The 17,590-nt window shown below is 42.1% G+C and overlaps 1 protein-coding gene across 9 annotated transcripts in view; it reads left to right on the top strand.

Annotated features, from left to right (window-relative positions):
* The first annotated feature begins 2,410 nt into the window (after positions 1-2,410).
* Positions 2,411-17,590, top strand: part of LOC135222787 (protein unc-79 homolog) — an 841,880-nt gene continuing 826,700 nt past the window's right edge. For 4 of the 9 annotated variants that reach the window (XM_064261066.1, XM_064261065.1, XM_064261063.1 and 1 more), the window contains exon 1: positions 2,415-2,584. The gene's annotated coding sequence lies outside the window, so the exon portion shown is untranslated. Of the gene's footprint in view, positions 2,595-17,590 lie in introns of all 9 variants that reach the window. The other 5 variants (XR_010316338.1, XM_064261059.1, XM_064261062.1 and 2 more) reach the window with 3 other exon arrangements.

Here is a 17,590-nt window from a genome sequence, read left to right as displayed (position 1 = left end):
GCAGGGTGCTGGTGTCACAGAGAAGTGTTGATCCCTGCTCTCCTACTAGCATGTCTTCCCACTTCAGTGATGCGGTAAACTGGCATTTCAAGGTCTGCGGCTTGTTCCTTCGCCAGGTCCTTGTAGTCAATGCCCAGGTGGACTGAATTTATTTCAATTCTTGACGGCATCGGCTACCGGGTTCTTTCTGGGGACATAGCTGATGGTGCATCCGAATTCATATAGCAGCCAAGTGCCGCTGCTGTCTTGCTGACCACGCGTCTCCTCCCCCTCTTTTTGGGACCACCTTGATGTGGTGAGGGGGCTCTCAAACCTCAGGAACTTTTTCCTAAGTTCGATCCCAAGAGTCCCACATAACAGTATATAACTTTCTTTTGATTAATATTTGTGGATTTTTCCACTTTTGTCAAAATTTACAAACAAAGAAATCAGAAAACATATGGCTTGTAATGCAATGAAATCCGAAGCTAAATAGTGAGAACTATGGTAGATCCATCGTACCCGACAATGTTCAGACCTGTTTTTTCAGGCGGAACTTTTCTGTGGAGCTGGACCAAAGATTCCTGGGGATGGGGGGCGGGGGGGGCTGGTTGTAGGATTAGAACTCTCGGCATTTTGTCCAGTTTGCCCATAATGTGATTATGATGGGGATAATTGTATTATCGTAATACTCTTAGGCCTAGCAAGCAGGTTTTGCTTACACTTGGACCATACTAATAATGTTATGCCATCTTTTGGGGTAGGGTGGGGATGCGGACGTTTGGAAGTCAATTCTCGCTTGTGCCATTGGCGGAAGATTTCACTTCATAAAAAGCTAGTTATATCTGTTCAAGATTTTTTTTTATATGTGTATGAATAGTGAAAGTGAAAGTTTAAGTACCCCTGGACCCCATTATGGAAAACTCTGGCACAGTTGACAACCTTTGGCAGTTCACTCCCGAATCTCCTTTGTACCACTTCAAATAATGAAAATGATAATGAGGATCACCCTGTTCCAAACACAATTTCAAATCCAGATTGCCCATCAGGGTGTGTGGAAGGTCAGAAAGAAGCAAACAAAAACCAAATGGTGGCCACTAGTATCACAACTATGGAGCCCTATATAATAAACAACACTTCTGAATTATTAAAGACAAGTAATAATCCCACCAGTTCAAATAGACAAGCAGCAAACATTAAGCAGGAACCAAAAAAAATACAAAATTTACAGAGTGAACCCCACATTGGGGCATTTTAATGACCTCTTTAGACCTGAAAACTGGTCAAGGTTTCTGGTTCTCAAAACTGAAAACAAAATTCCAGCGGCTGTACTAGAGAACAAACTGCTGAACATATAATATCCAACACGGGATATGGAATGCAGACGCATCAAAGATAGTGAATAGTTAATCTAAGTAACCAACAAAGACAAATCCACTACCTATTTAAACATAAAAGAAGTAAATAATGTAAAAATAACTGTTATAAGCCACGATACACTGAATTATGCACAGGGTAGTCATTCTGCCCGATAATGAACATGATGAGCTTCCTTCGAAGCAAATACTACTAGACTCCTTAAATGAGATATATCAACATCCATGATCTGGAAATATATATACAGTAGTAAATGGCGCATAAATCATTTGAGTCTTTACGGACATCCAAGAAAACACGTTTTAAAGAGTGCAGGGTTTCCCATTATTGTATGGGCTTCGCCATTGTTTTCATAAGAACCATCACATACTTATGTCGCTAGGCAGTGCACGTCACAGACTGCTTTGGCTACTATGGTTACGGCTATTCAGACTGATATGAAGACGTTGCATCATAAAGGACTTTCTATGCAGTCCATTTTGCACTTAGTCTTTTTGAAGCACATATATTAATCTCAGATCACTGGTGACCTATAAACGTATTTGAAGATTATTAATTACTATTATAGTGGCTTAGAATTAATGTTCAAATCAATAAAAAAAAACGCACATCAATCAATAGAACGGCCGTAACGACCTTTTATGACCCTTATTATTATTGATCCTATTTGTTCGGATATGTCAACGTGTCCTGACTCCGTTAGATCATTTATATTTTAATGTTATATTTAAATTATTTTAAGATATTAACATTATTCAATAAAAAAAATAACAGTTGTCAGATGTGAACTCCGTCATGGTTGTTTGTACTCTTGCTAATCCATAGTCTTAGCCTCGGTAGGCGAATCGAACGAATGTTTGTATAGACGTTACATTAAAGGATAAGGAAAATCTGGATTGTTTTACTTAAAGAAATGTGGAGATAAAAGAGGATTTATTATTTTATGGGGATGTATTACAATTCATATTTATATCATATCGTATTAGACATTTTTACACCAGCTTTCAGCCAATCGATATAGTGCGTGATGCTGCATTACTAACGTACGTATTGTTGTAATCCGTAAGAAACGCTCCCAAATTGCACGTTGGCGAGAGCTACGTAGCGAGCAGCGACGGGGCAGCTGAAGTGTTGAAGGATTCTGAGCATGAGCAGAATCGTGGATGCTGAGTGAGAAGAGAGATGAGAGATCAAGATGAGAGTGACAACTGGAGCGAGTGATATTACGGTAATGCAAGGTAGTTTGTTTTTTTGTTTTAGGCGGAACTTGTTCTAGTAACTTATTCTAAACCACTTAATATATCACTGAGACTAGGTATTGGAATACTCTTAGGTAATTGGGCTAGACTGGGCCGAAACCTAGGTCTTGTCTTCGACAGCTGAGAAAGGTAGACTTGATTTAGTTTCAGGTATGTATTTGTTACACTTCAAAACAGCCAACGTTATTGCAATTTTTTTCTGTAACATAGCTAGTATCACAGTTAGGCTTAGGTAATAAGCAACCTGTCACACTTTTCTTGCGAAGATTTTGGTGAAAAGTTTATCCGTGTCTTAGTAGGTTAGTTTAACTACCCAGTACCTCAAATATACTAGTATGTACATTACTCAGGGTGACCAGACGTCCCGTATTTGACGGGACTGTCCCGTATTTATGACATTTGTCCCGTGTCCCGTATCGACCCTCCCCGGGACGCCTTTTGTCCCGTATTTTCAATATCTAAAAAAAAAAAAAAAAAAAAAAAAAAAAAAATACAATAAACTAGTGAAATTTGTACTGAGCATTCCCCCTTCAAACGCTCAAGTGGAGTGAGTGTTCTCGGCCAACGATGGGGTGGGTGTAGGAACCAGTAGAGCTGATCAAGTCTGAACTACAGATAAAGTGCAATTTCACACTGTCCTGTTCGGAGTTCATCACATATGCTCAAACCAAACACCATCTCTTGAGAGCAGTTGGATCTAGTGCAAAATATGACAAATGGAAAATAACTTAACAACAATGAGGAAAATAATTTTAAAAGGATTATTGAAAGGTTTTCATCATATGTATTTTCTTGTCTGCAATTTATTCAATATATTATGGCAAGTCACTTTTGTTATTAATATCCTTCAAAGCTGCAAAACATGCTTGATTGCAATATTCTAATGCTTTGACACATGTAATGAACAGCTGTTTGTAACAAAATCTACAACGAATGCACTTTAAAACAAAAGAAAAGTCAATAAAGAAGGCTGAGAAGGACTTTGCCTGCGTCACTGCGTGCATAACTTCGCATAAGTTGAGTGTATATTGTTCAACTACCTCTTCCATTTAAGTGTCCCGTATTTCAATTTTCAAAATCTGGTCACCCTGACATTACTGTACATAGTACCTATACGTATTTGTAACTCTACCAACCGTAAATCTAGTGACTCAGAGTCACAGTTCAGGTTCTGCGCGATTTTGTAAGAAAAAATTCTGCTAGGTAGCCTGGCAGGTAGTAGTAGGTAGGTAATCATGAAAATATCTTGGTACTGTCTGACATACTATCCTAGGTAGTTGTTTCATTTAAGGTGGATTCTTGTGCCTACGAGATGTTTGTTGGTGGCCTCTGATTGGCTGGTATCGGGAGGTAAGCTGCTCACTCATTGTGTCATATTTTCGTCTGTGGATTAGAAAACTAGCAATATATTTATATTTCTTCATTTATCTCACGTTTTGCAGAAGATAGGCAAGTTTTGGTCATACCAAAGGATTTGATATTAATTGTACAACTAAATCATCTTTTTCTGAAACTAACAAGATAAAGCACAAAGGAATAGCTAACAACGAGTAAAAGTGAAGAGGGAAACGTTTGATTTTTTATACGTGTTTTTATTTATCATGGGATTTTTAATAATTCATGCCATCAAGATGAAATAAAACTTGTGTTTTCATACAATAAAATCACCCTGAATACGCTGGTGCCTTCAGATTTTAGATGCGTGTAATATGTGAAGAGAAAATGAAGAATATGTCTTATTATGTTGCATCTGTAATTGATTCAGCCTGAAAGGAAGTCAATCTTCCTTAATTCTTTGCTATTTATTACCTCACTGAGATTATTATTTCATATCACTCAAATAAGTCTGATATCTCTTTTGTTTGAAAATATATTCATATAAAAAAATTAGAAACAGTATTCTGAAATAACCTGATTAAGCTTAGGCTGAGTTGAAGAGTGCGAAGTCTGTCCAGAGAGTTCAACTTCTTTGCCAGACTGAATTCCCCGCTTCCCGCCTAGATCTCGGCTAATGATACGAGATGCATCCAATATGATTTTTATTATTTTTCTTATCAGGTATGTCCAGACATACTACATGATATTGTATTGAAAATGTTCGGCAGCGATAATGGGAATTCTGTGTATTTAATTACAGAAAATGTAATGATATCACATGGTAAATATTGTCGAAACTGCAACCTCTTATATCGCTAATTGGCAACTCAAACCTCTCGCTGAGACGACCAACGCAATGACGCCTTGCATATCTCATTCTCTCGGCAATACTGTCAAACTTGAATCATTTACGGATGCAACATAATGAGACATATTCTTCATTTTCTCTTCACATATTAAATGCATCCAAAACCTGAAAACACAAATTTTATTTTATCTTGATCGCGTTAATGAAGCAAAATCCGATGATAAGTAAAAACAGGTATAAAGAATTAAATGCTTCTCTCTTCACTTTTACTTGTAATTCCTTTGTGTTTTATCTTATAGATTTCAGGAAAAGATGACTTGGTTGTACAATTAATACTAAATCCTATGGTATGACCAAAGCTTCCCTATCTTGAGCAAAGCTTGAGACGATTGAAGAAATATAAACATATTGCTAGTTTTCTAAGCCACGGACGAAAATAATGAGACACTGAGCGAGCGGCTTACCTCCCGGTACCAGCCAATCAGAGGCTGCCAAACAAACGTCTCGTAGGCACAAGAATCTACCTTAAATGAATCGACTATAGTAGTAATCAAGCCAGTTACACTGGCTATTAGCTAGAGGCTTTTTGTAGATCTACCAAGCTGGGCTAAGGGTTATTTGTACAGAAAGTCTCTTACTAAAGTTTATGACCCTACTTTTGAATTCTTTGTTTGCTCATTGAAAATCTTGCAAATGCTGGAAATGTGAGACATCACCATGTAACCGGTGTTTACGATTACCAATATTTTCTGTTAATGAAACACTAAAGACCCTAGCTAATACCTATTTTACATATTCATTATCTGAAATGAATTAAGTGTTCAGTATAATTTTACGGAAAAGCTCTGGAGTGAGATATCCTTTAGCTAGTCTATTGATTAAAATTTTTTTTACTGAACAGTAATTATAGGCAGTCCCCCATTCTTGAGACGCGTTGTAAACCGGAAAATTGTCAAAAATCCTAAGAAAACATTACCTTTAACTGGATTTTTATTGCATTTTTCATAAAAAAAACTCCAAATATTGATTATTTTGCATATTTGGAGTCATATTTCTACCGCCAGATCGGCATTGTAAGTGTTGTAACCCTGGAACATGTGTCATAAACCTGGAAATAATTTCCGATGAATATAATTGAAAAGTATTGTAACCTCGGAACATCGTAAGCCGAACCCGTTGTAAGCCGGGGACTGCCTGTATAGCAAAGGGGGTAATATGATGCAGTACAGCTTCAAGTGAGATAATTTGAAAAATTTACCTTTTTTTTTTAAGTGTTTTACATTCATCTCTGAGGGGCTGGTTTTAAACATGCTATCTTGTGAAGCTTTTCCATCTGCCCTATTTTGTTCGTGAATTAACTAAAACAAATTTGGTTTATTGGCTAGGCAAGGCCAAAGAGAAACATTATTCAGATCTAGAAAATTAAGAATCCTAAGACAGAAATGCCTTCATTAATACTTTAGTTACTTTTAACTACCTAATTGTTCACCAAGGCCTAGTTGGTTTTATTTTCTGTTTTGGTGATGAAAAAAATTGTTATGGGAAGAGTATATATGAATTATATAGGTGCTGTTTGCCTTTTATCACCAGTAACATAATTTTAAAAATGTAGTAAAATCCCTCATAATTGGCACTCTTGGGGCTGAAGGGTTGTTGGTTGCATGAGATATCCTCTAAAGTGCTATATGTGTATTGTGAATTGTTTGTTGTCATAAACCAATACCCATTTTTCTTAGTTTTATTATTAAATAAGTCATAACATCTTAAGCTGAACATAACCTTGGTTTACCCAACTCCGGCAGTAGTGTGAAGATACTGACATCTGTACATAGATACAGCAGATGACAGATGCACAAACATACTTGCCCACCCCATTGTCCTCTCTCGCTCTCTCTTTCTCTCAATTTTTTTTTACAAGAAGGGGATTTCATATAAGTAATTACTTGGCTATAGTTTCCTCTCACACTGCAGCCTAAATTTAAAATTCGCTGTAGCACTTCTATTGTTTTTGTGTAAGTGACTAGCCCTGCCCACTAATAGGGAAACAATAGGAACAACAAAGCAGAAGAGCTCAGTTCATTTCTGCCAGCCTTGGACTTAACATTGAATGTATGCAGCAGCTATTTTTTATTTTATTTTTTATTTTTTATTATTTCATCAGTACTTTGGACAAATCCTCTAGGATTCATCGAAGTATTCTTGCAGTTGTGTAGCCTTCAAGCTTGTTAGCTTTAGCTTAGGTATTTATGATGTTGCGCTCTAGTTCCTCCAGCATGCAGTATTGTCATGAGGGTTGTAAGACTAGGCTAATGAAGTCAACTTGTGATTGTCATACGATTTGTTCTAACTGTAGGGAACAAATATGTACAAAAGAGTGAACATGAGGTGGGTGTAAGGATTGGATTGATAAGTAATGAAAGGTGTTAATAAAATCTCATCTAGATAAACTTGATAGGGATAGGAGGAGGAAGGCAGCCTCTAGAACTGAAAGTAGGGCACATAGCCTAGAATTTACACCTAGACTTAGTGTCATAGGTGATATTTTTGTTCCTCCTTCCCCTGTTCCAGACTTGTCTCCCATCACCAGTACCCCTACCATTGTACCACATACTCCCGTGCCTAGCTCCTATCCCATGCTTCTGACCCTGATCTCATTGCCAGTCTCGAGTGCAGGAGCAATCACAAGATTGACCTAGTGGCGTCCCTTAAGGTCCTTATGGACAAAGTGTTCAGTGAAAATGTAAAAAGTGATCTTCTTTCCTACCGTTATCCCTACATTAAGGGGTTGGTTGCCTGATGCGCCCTCTCCACTGCCTTCTATCAAAGGCATCATCCTCCACCAAACCTCTTCTCTCCATATCTTCTTTCACTTTATCTCACCATCTAATTCTCTGTCTCCCTCGCGATCTTCTTCCTCTAACAGGTTCCTCCTAAGCCCTCTTCACTCTCTCCTCCTCATCCATCTTCAACACATGCCCATATCATCTCTATCATGACTCTTATCACCTCCGTAATCTTTACTAAGCCTGCCCTTCTTCTTATTTCATCATTTTCCAGTCTCTCAAGCAGCAATATTCCCATAATCCACCTTAGCATTCTCATCTCTGTTCTCTCTAGCTTTACTCCTCTTTTCTTCTTAGAGCCCATGTTTCTGCTCCATACGTTAACACTTGTCTTATCACTGTGTTATACGTATATCTTGACTTTTAGCTTGATTGGCATTTTCTTATGACACACCACTCCAGCTACCCCTCTTAACACTGGTCTTATCACTGTGTTATATATCTTGACTTTTAGCTTGATTGGCATTTTCTTATCACACACCACTCCAGCTACCTCTCTCCACTTCCCCCATGCAGCTTTTATCCTACTGTCAACTTCAGCCTCACATCCTCCTTCTTGGCTTAAAGTAGATCCCAAGTATGTAAACTTTTCTGCCTGTCTTATAAGCGAGCCTCTTCTTTCTTCTATTACTATTCTGTTACTATTACTATCTTTTCCTCTATCTTCCCTACTGCTCAGCAAAAACTCTGTTTTATTCACATTCACCTTAAAGACTCCTGCCACTCTCCAATTCCTATCTGTAGGTCCTCCTCATTTTCAGCAGTAATCCAACGGTGTACATTAACTACCACATCTCTTCATTCCTGATCTCTTAACTCAACACATCTATGACCAGCACACAAAAATGGGCTTAAAGCTGACCCTTGGTGTAATCCAACACTAACTTCAAAGTTTTCTGTTTGCCCAACTGCTGTTATCACTTTTGTGCTCGTTCTTTTATATAGTATCATCTTGACCAGCCTAACCAGGTTTTCTGGGTTCGACCTGTGTCGGCCGGTGAAATGGTCCTGTAGCACGCATTTCTAGGTATAAATAGATGCTAAATATACCAGAGAAAAAGCTAAATGGAATGCTGAAGTTACTACCCTCAGCTCGAACACCATAGGGCGTCGGTATAAGCACTGGGGCGAGTGGAGGCCACTATCACAGGTCTTCTGCCAATTAGAAGATTCCCTTCAAAGTCCCTCACAAGGCAAGGGCCGTTACAAGGACTACTACATCTACCTTCCGCTCGCTACTACTACAACCCACGCCCGGCGGCTTCATTCCTGTATTTAGCACATTGTTATTCGCACGTGTCTCTCGCTGCTCCCCCCCTTGTGTGTTTTTGACGAAGCCATGTCTGCTGCAGAGCTCCCAGCTTCTTCATCCAAGTTGAGTATTCCATTTTACGTTTTGGTATTTCATGTGGTCATGATGCATTCCCTTTGTAGCCTTTTTTGGCCCCTTAGTTCTCGCGAACTGGGGTGACGCTATTTTCATCCGCCATCTTGGGTGCGTCATCAGACGCGTGCGTTCTTTCCCTTTTTTTTATTATGATTACATTTACTTCACGTTTAGTTTTTAACTTTTTTCCGCTTTTTCATATTTACCCGTGCATTTTCCTAGCTCCTGGCGTATCTGGAGTTCTGGTTTTACGTGTTTATCTATACGTCGTAGGCTCTAACTCGCTCCAGACGTCCTCTGGGGTCTCTTGTTAATTGTTTATTTCACTTTTTCTAGCCTTTGGCTTTGTCCCTAGTCACTCAGGAGCGTGTTCGTTCACCTTCGTACGTATTCTTTATTTATCTCTTATTATACATGATTAGTGTATTTGGGCTTCCAGTTAGCCTATAGTACGGTATCTTTGTAGAGAGGGCGATTCCCCTCACTCTCTCGCATTATTATGCATGCATGCTTTTATTGTATTTTCGATGTTAGCCAGCTATGCACTCGATTTTATGCACGTTTATGGTATTCATTTCACTGTGAGGTTGGAAGTTTTGCTTTCCTACCCTGGCTTACCTGACCAGACCTAGGCTAGGTTTTGGAAGGTAGGTCAGGTGTCCCTACCCCCTCCACCCTTTAGACCCTCCATTATCGCTCCCTGCCTGCGCTACGGTGCTCGCTGGGAGGACGATCCAGGATAGAGAGTCCCTCTCTTGTCATGTTTCTTGGGCCTAAATCCTCCCTACCTGACCAGATCGAAAGTTTCAATTTTGGAGGGTTTTGTTGGGTTCCTTCCGTCCACGTCATGACATCCTTGGAAGCCGAGCTAGCCTACCTGACTGGATCCGTACCGATCTCGGAGGGTTAGGCTGGGTCCCTGCTGGGTGTATCCTTTTCCCCCTTATTGTTCCTCTTTCGCAATTCTTCCAGTGATTCCTCATCATTATTTTGTTTGTTTTGTTGTGTATTGCCTTGGCCTTGCCTCCTTTAGGGTGCCAGTTGGCCTACCGTCTTCTGCTCCCTTTAGTAGTAGGCTAGTTACAGCTCCCATAAGGTGGGGCCACTGATCTGTTGCCACCGACTTTGTCCACTCTCCTCCTGACCCCCCACCCCCGCACCGGTCCTGTCCGGCGCTGCCTAGCCAGCTTGCGGTGCAAGTAATCCTACCGATGAACGGCCGCTAGAGTATCTATCTTTCCGATAGGGGGGGATTGGTTGGAGGGGAGTGGTTATTAGTAGTTGGTGTAATCTCCTTATATATGTCTCCAGGCCTGTATGCCCGCTGGTCAGGTGGGGTCTACCATCACACCAGCCAGCAGGCTATACACTGGATTGTACGTATCACTGCTCCGCTGCTCATTTGTCTTTTCTCCCTTTTGTCTCCGCCTCCCCACTCACGTGGGGGCGGGTTTGGGCTCAGAGTTGCGTTTCTAGTCACCTTAGAATCGCTTCTCTCCCCGGATGCAATCAGGTTCAGGCCTAGGTCTTACCTTTTCCCCTGTTCCGCTCGTATCAGCCCGTCTCCGCCGGTGTTAACTATTATGATAACAGGATTATGAGACTCTGGAGTAGGCCAAGCCTTTAAGAGGTTAAACCAGATTTATTAGATGTCATTCATTTTTATATTTCGTTAGACTCTGTAAGTATGTCTCCGGACCCGTAGTGTTCCGATGTAGTGTGGTCTACCATCACACTCACCAGGTAAAATATACTGGAGTTTATTGTACCGTTGTTTCCGTCGCTCAGTTTTCCGTCTTCTTTGCTATCACTGTTCCCCATTTCGGTGAGGACGGTAAGGGGCTCAGATATGAGACTACAGTAATTCGTTGCTTTTTCTGATTCGGTGCAGTCAGACTCAGGCTTAGGTCTTACCTTATCCCCCTGTTCTGCTTGTATCAGGCCCCATATACACTGGTTATAGCTTTACCATCCCGAAGACGGACTCCGGAGCAGGCGGAGACACCCAGAGTTTTTCTTTTATTCATTCAGTGAGTTGAAATCATTCAGTGAGTTAAAATCATTAACCGATGTTTCCTTTAAAGATTCAAATATCTGGTTAAAGTGCATGCTCCTGCCGGAGTTAACTCCGGCGCCTCTACGCATAATACGCATTTGACTTTTCAACTTACAGATGGTCCGCTGCCAGGTAGAGGGTTGCTCAGCCACCCTGATTAAGGCGTACGGGCATGTGGTCTGCAGGTCCCATGCTAACTGCGCCATTCCGCTGGATGACTACCTGATCTGGCACCCAGACCCCTGCACTGCGTGTTATGAGATGGTCGGCATCATCTCAGACGAGTCTGTAAGTAACGTTCTCACCTCGTCGTTTCCGTGAAATTTCTGCCATACATCAACTTTATGAAATTTCTTTGACACACTATCCCCCGGACGGGATCCTAATTCGATTATTTTTTACAGGCTAATTTGTCGCTCCAGGCGGAGACCAAAGCATCCCTGAGGGCCTGGGTAGGAGGATTCGGCAGGAACGCCAGGGCCAGACAGCCCTACGTGCTGTCCGAGAATCTGTGCTCCCTTCTTTACCCGGGAGCTCCGGCTTCGATGGCTGTTCCTGCTTCAGGGGCGGATCCAATCATCGAGGGGATCCGTCTGGAGACGCTACCCCTCCTGGAGGACCAAGAAGGCTTGTGTGACCTGGTGGCAGAGGAGGTTGCGGCCATCAGCCTCCACCACGAACCGATGGCCACCGAGGATCAGGAGGTAGGTAGGGAGGTAAGTGAGGCAGGTAGTCTCCCCTTTAGCCCCACTCCTTCTTCTCCTTCCTTCCAGGGCTTCTCTTGGGATAGATCGGCCTCGGTCATCCCTAAGGTTAAGGCTTGGAAGACAAGATCCCTTCAAAAGGGATCCAAACCTGCTCCGGTAGATTCTGCAAGGTCGTCTTCAGCCCCCAAGCCGTTGACCTCCGCTTCCAAGCCTTCCTCTTCCAAGGCTTCTCCCCCACCAAAGGGGTCGAGAGCCAAGACCTCCCGGAGGCATTTGCAAATCTCCTGATGATGAAGATGAGCGAGGTAGTGGACACCAAACATGAGTTGGTGTTCACTCGACTTGCCTCAGGCCTGGAGACCTCGGGTCAGTCGATCCTATCTCTGACCCAGAGGATCAGAGCCCAGGAGGAATTAGTGTCTGGAATCCTCCAGTCCGGGACCACGGCACAGACCGTGACAGTACCGGACGCATCAAAGCTGCCGCCATTTGAGAACAGCAACCCGTGGCGGTTAGCTCTGCATGCCCCTCATTCGGATGGAAAACTGACAATAGAAGGTTGCGGAACCCGGCCGGTAGAAGACTTTGAGTTCTTCCCGGCGGGCCTTCAATTTCCATTTCCAGGTTACGCTAGACTAGCAGAAGATGCGCTAGTCAGGGTAGACAAGGTCCCGAAAGAGACCGTCATCTACCCTAGGGACCAAGCCCAGTCTGCATGGGTCCGCACCCTTACTTACAGAATGGGACTGCGTCAACACAAAGTTGACGCCCCATAAAGGTTGCTTCACGATGTTTGTGGCCCCGCGAGGAGTTCCGACTCCTTGCACTTCGAAAGTGGCGGAGTTGACTCTACAAGCTGCGGTAGAGGACAAACCCTTACCTCTATTAAAAGGGACAGAGGCTACCTCCTTGCTTTTCCCAGGAGATGTAGAGTTTTGGACTGACGCTCCGGCTACGTTCATGGTGGGCAAGCTCGACCCAGAGTGTGCCTCCGCCCTGTTCACCGAACGGCTACCTAGGATTCTGGACCCCTTGGTCAAAGCGGAATTCGAAGCGAGATGCAGACTGAGTAGGTCGATTAACTCAGTCACCTTGGCCGAGTTGATTGCTACAACGTTCGCTGATGAGGCTCTGTTTCGAGTCCACATGAAGTCACTGTTACAGGCCTTCCAGTCAGACCTGTAAGATTTTATAGTGGCTAGGTGAGCCTGCAGGAAGCATGTCTTTGCGAATGCTTCCATAAGGCACGAGCCAAACAGACTCATAAAGGCTTCAATTTGGGGCGCCAACCTCATCCCTGAGGATGCGGTTAACAACGTCCTCAGTGAGGCAGCTATAGCTAACCAGAACCTTCGTGTCCGTTGGGGACTTCCTTTCAAAAGGAAGTTTGAGACCCCCGGACCACAATCCAAACCTAGGAAGAGGGCGAGGAAATTCCAACCTTACCAGTCCTCTCATCCTCAGACAGTTGTCCAGGCGGTCCCTGTCTCCCAGATCGACAAGCCTTCAACATCCAAGGCTCAGCCACAGCAGCAGTTTGTCCTGGTTCAGAGTCCTCCGGCTCAGCAACCCTCGACCTCAACAGCCTTAGTAGCCTCCCCAGCCTTCAACGCGTCCTATGAGTTGCGAGGAGCATTTCGCTACTACAGTAGACATGCAGGGAGTAGCAGAGCCAGAGATGCCTTCCGGCAGAGAGGTGGCTCTAGAGGCAGAGGCATCAGGGGAGGCAGAGGAAGCAGGAATGCAACCAACCAGTGAGACCCCGTAGGTGGGCGGGAGACTATATCTCTTTCGGGACCATTGGACCTTCAGTCCGTGGGCCCACAGCATTGTTTCGAAAGGTCTAGGGTGGAAATGGGAGAAAGGGCCTCCTCCACCAGTCAGTTTTCACCAGACTCCAATGACGGACCTACTAGACTATGCCAAAGATCTCCTTCAAAAGAAGGCAATAAAGAAGGTCAACCGCCTAAAGTTTCAAGGATGTCTGTTCAGTGTACCAAAGAAGGACTCGGACAAACGAAGAGTGATTCTGGACCTGTCCCATCTCAACTCATACATTCAATGCGACAAGTTCCGCATGCTGACCGTCTTGCAGGTGCGGACCTTACTTCCCCGTGGGGCCGTCACCACCTCTATAGATCTTACAGACGCTTACTATCATGTTCCGATAGCAAGAAACTTCTCTCCATACCTAGGCTTCAAACTAGGAAAACAAGCTTACTCATTCAGAGTCATGCCATTCGGGCTCAACATAGCGCCCAGAATATTCACCAAACTAGGAGAGACGGTAGTCCAAGAACTAAGAGCTCAAGGGGTAATGTTAGTAGCCTATCTAGACGACTGGCTCATTTGGGCAACCAACGACGAGGAGTGTCGCAAAGCAACAGCCAAAGTAATAGGATTCCTAGAGTATCTGGGTTTCCAGATAAACAAGGAAAAATCTCGTCTCGTTCCGGCGTCCTGCTTTCAATGGTTGGGAATCCAATGGGACCTAAACTCACACAAACTATCTCTCCCATCCAAGAAGGCCAGAGAGATAGTGAAGGCTACGAGACAGTTCCTCAAGAACAAAAAGGCTTCTCGTCGTACCCAAGAGAGAATTCTAGGTTTGCTTCAGTTTGCCTCAATAACAGACGTCCTGTTAAAAGCCCTGCTGAAGGATATCAATCGAGTTTGGCGAAAGAGAGCCAGCAACAAATTCAGAGACAAAATCTCTCTAATTTCGCCGATATTGATGAAAAGGCTCCGTTCGTGGACGCAACGCCGGAGCCGTTCCAAGTCAGTGCCACTGCAATTTCCCCCGCCGTCTCTGATAGTCCACACGGACGCCTCTCTGAGCGGTTGGGGGAGTTACTCACAATACAAGAAAGTTCAAGGAACGTGGTCGAAGATGTTCCGCCACTTCCACATCAATGCCCTAGAAGCAATGGCCATTTTTCTGACCTTAAAACGTCTGGCTCCAGTCAAAAACAGTCATGTAAGGTTAGTCTCGGACAGCGCAGTGATAGTACATTGCATAAACAGAGGAGGCTCCAGGTCGAGCAAAGTAAATCATGTGATGATTGCGATTTTCTCTTTAGCAATGAAAAATCGTTAGCACCTGTCAGCTACTCACTTTGCAGGAATAAGAAATGTTATCGCAGACTCACTATCCAGGATGACTCCGCTGGAGTCAGAGTGGTCCCTGGACATGAAGTCATTCCGTTGGATTTGCAATCAAATTCTGGGCCTTCAAGTAGACCTGTTCGCCACGAAGTCCAATCACAAACTTCCGTGTTATGTGGCTCCCAACCTGGATCCTCTAGCTCATGCCACAGATGCGATGTCCATAGACTGGAACAGTTGGCAGAAAATTTACCTATTTCCACCAGTAAACCTTCTGATGAAAGTCCTGCACAAACTCAGATCTTTCACGGGACAGGTAGCATTGGTTGCACCCAACTGGCCAAAGAGCAACTGGTTCCCTTTTCTACTAGAATTGAATCTCCATCCCAGACGGATCCCCTGTCCAGAACTGACTCAAGTAGTACAAACTCGGACTGTGTCAGCTTCCTCAAGAATTCTGAGTGCCCTAACTTTATGGACTTCATGAAGTTTGCGGCCCAAAAGGACGCTAGTATCGATCCACTAAACATCCTGTTCATAGAGTCAGATAAAAGAGAGTCAACACTCAGACAGTATGATTCTGCAGTAAAGAAATTGGCCATCTTTCTAAAAGAATCAGATGTCCAAAAGATGACTACGAATCTGGCAATTTCATTCTTTGGAACCCTATTCGAGAAAGGTCTAGCTGCTAGTACCAATACTACAACCAAATCTGCCTTAAGGAAGATTTTTCAGCTTGGCTTTAGTATTGATTTGACAGATTCGTACTTCTCTTCAATCCCTCGAGCATGTGCCCGTCTGAGACCAGTAGACTGCCCTCATGAAGTCTCCTGGTTTTTAAATGATATACTTAAATTAGCCTCAGACACTGATAATGATTCATGCTCATATATAACCCTTCTCAGGAAAACATTATTCTTAATGAGCCTGGCTTCAGGCGCCAGAATATCTGAACTGTCGGCTCTCTCTAGAGACCCAAATCATGTCGATTTCCTTCCGTCGGGTGAAGTTCTATTATCCCCGGATCGGAAATTCTTGGCCAAGAATGAAGACCCACAAAACAGGTGGGCTCCATTGAAGATTATTCCCCTTACACAGGACGCATCATTGTGTCCTGTCATCACTCTTAAATCTTATTAGGCCAGGACTTATGAAAAGTCTTCAGGTCCTCTTTTCATTAGAGAGAAAGGCGGAACAATTTCCTTAAAAGGTATTAGACAACAAATCCTTTATTTTATTAAACAAGCCAATCCGGATTCAGTCCCTCACGTCCATGATATCTGAGCAGTGGCTACCTCGATTAACTATTTTCACAATATGAACTTGCATAGCCTCCCCTGAGATGACCGAGTCCTAAAACTATTTTCTATTGCTTATTCTGCTTAGCTTTTTCCCTTGATGCTCACTCCTTCCTACCTGCCTCGCTCGTAATCCCTACCAATCTCCTCCCTCCCTCCCTCCCTCCCTCCAAAACCAGTATAAATGAGACTCATTGTATCAATATAAAAACGGCCTGAAAATGCGACATACCTCAGCGGAGGCTTCATTCATGAGAATGTAGCACTCGGAGCAGTTCTCGTGGTGCCACACGGTGAAGTCCTCCACCCTCACTGCACACCCAGCTTGAGAACGGCATACCTCATGGCCGCATGGGGTCTTGGAGAACTGCGTTGCAGCCCTCCTCTTGACAACAGGTAACCTGTAAGTCAATGATACATGAGTTTCATCGACAACCTTCGGAATAGTTCCAAGGTTGTGAAGTATGAGACTACTGCCGGAGTAGCTCCGGTGCAGTAATGCATATACACACATAAATATATATCAATTTAATATAGTATATATATACAGTGGACCCCCCGTATTCGCGTTCTCCGGATTCGCGGACTCACCCATTCGCGGATTTCTCTCGGGAACGTTTTCCCTGCATTATTCGCGGAAAATTCGCGCATTCGCGGTATTTTTCTATGAGAAATATCCGCAAATTCCTGGTTTTTGTTATCAATTTCATCATAAAATGCACTTTTTGTGATAAAACTATTAAAAAAACCAAGTATGAAAATTTTAGTGGTTTTTCTTAAGTTTTAACTAACAAAATAGGCTGTTTTTTAGCGTTTTTATAGGGGTTCCAAACATTCGCGGATTCTAACTATACGCGGGGGGGTCTGGTACGCATCCCCCGCGAATACGGGGGGACCACTGTATATATAACTATATATATATATATATATATATTATAGATCTTTTAATAGTGATTATATATATATATATATATTGTATATATATATATATATACAATATCTATATATATATATATATAATATATGTATATAGATATATATATATATATATATATATGTATATATATGTATATATATATATATATATATATCTAGATATATATATATATATGTATATATATATATATATCTATATATATATATATATATAATATATATATATATTATATATATATATATATATATATGTATATATATATATATATATATGTATATATATATATATATATATATATATCTATATATATATATATATATATATATGTATATATATATATAATATATATATATATATATATATATATATATATATATATATATATATATAGATATATAATATATATGTAATATATAGTTATATATATATGTATATATATATAAAATATATATTGTAT

The sequence above is a fragment of the Macrobrachium nipponense genome, chromosome 8, assembly GCF_015104395.2.
Source record: "Macrobrachium nipponense isolate FS-2020 chromosome 8, ASM1510439v2, whole genome shotgun sequence".
Classification (NCBI taxonomy): Eukaryota; Metazoa; Arthropoda; class Malacostraca; order Decapoda; family Palaemonidae; genus Macrobrachium; species Macrobrachium nipponense.
This window is presented reverse-complemented; position numbering and strand designations above follow the sequence as displayed.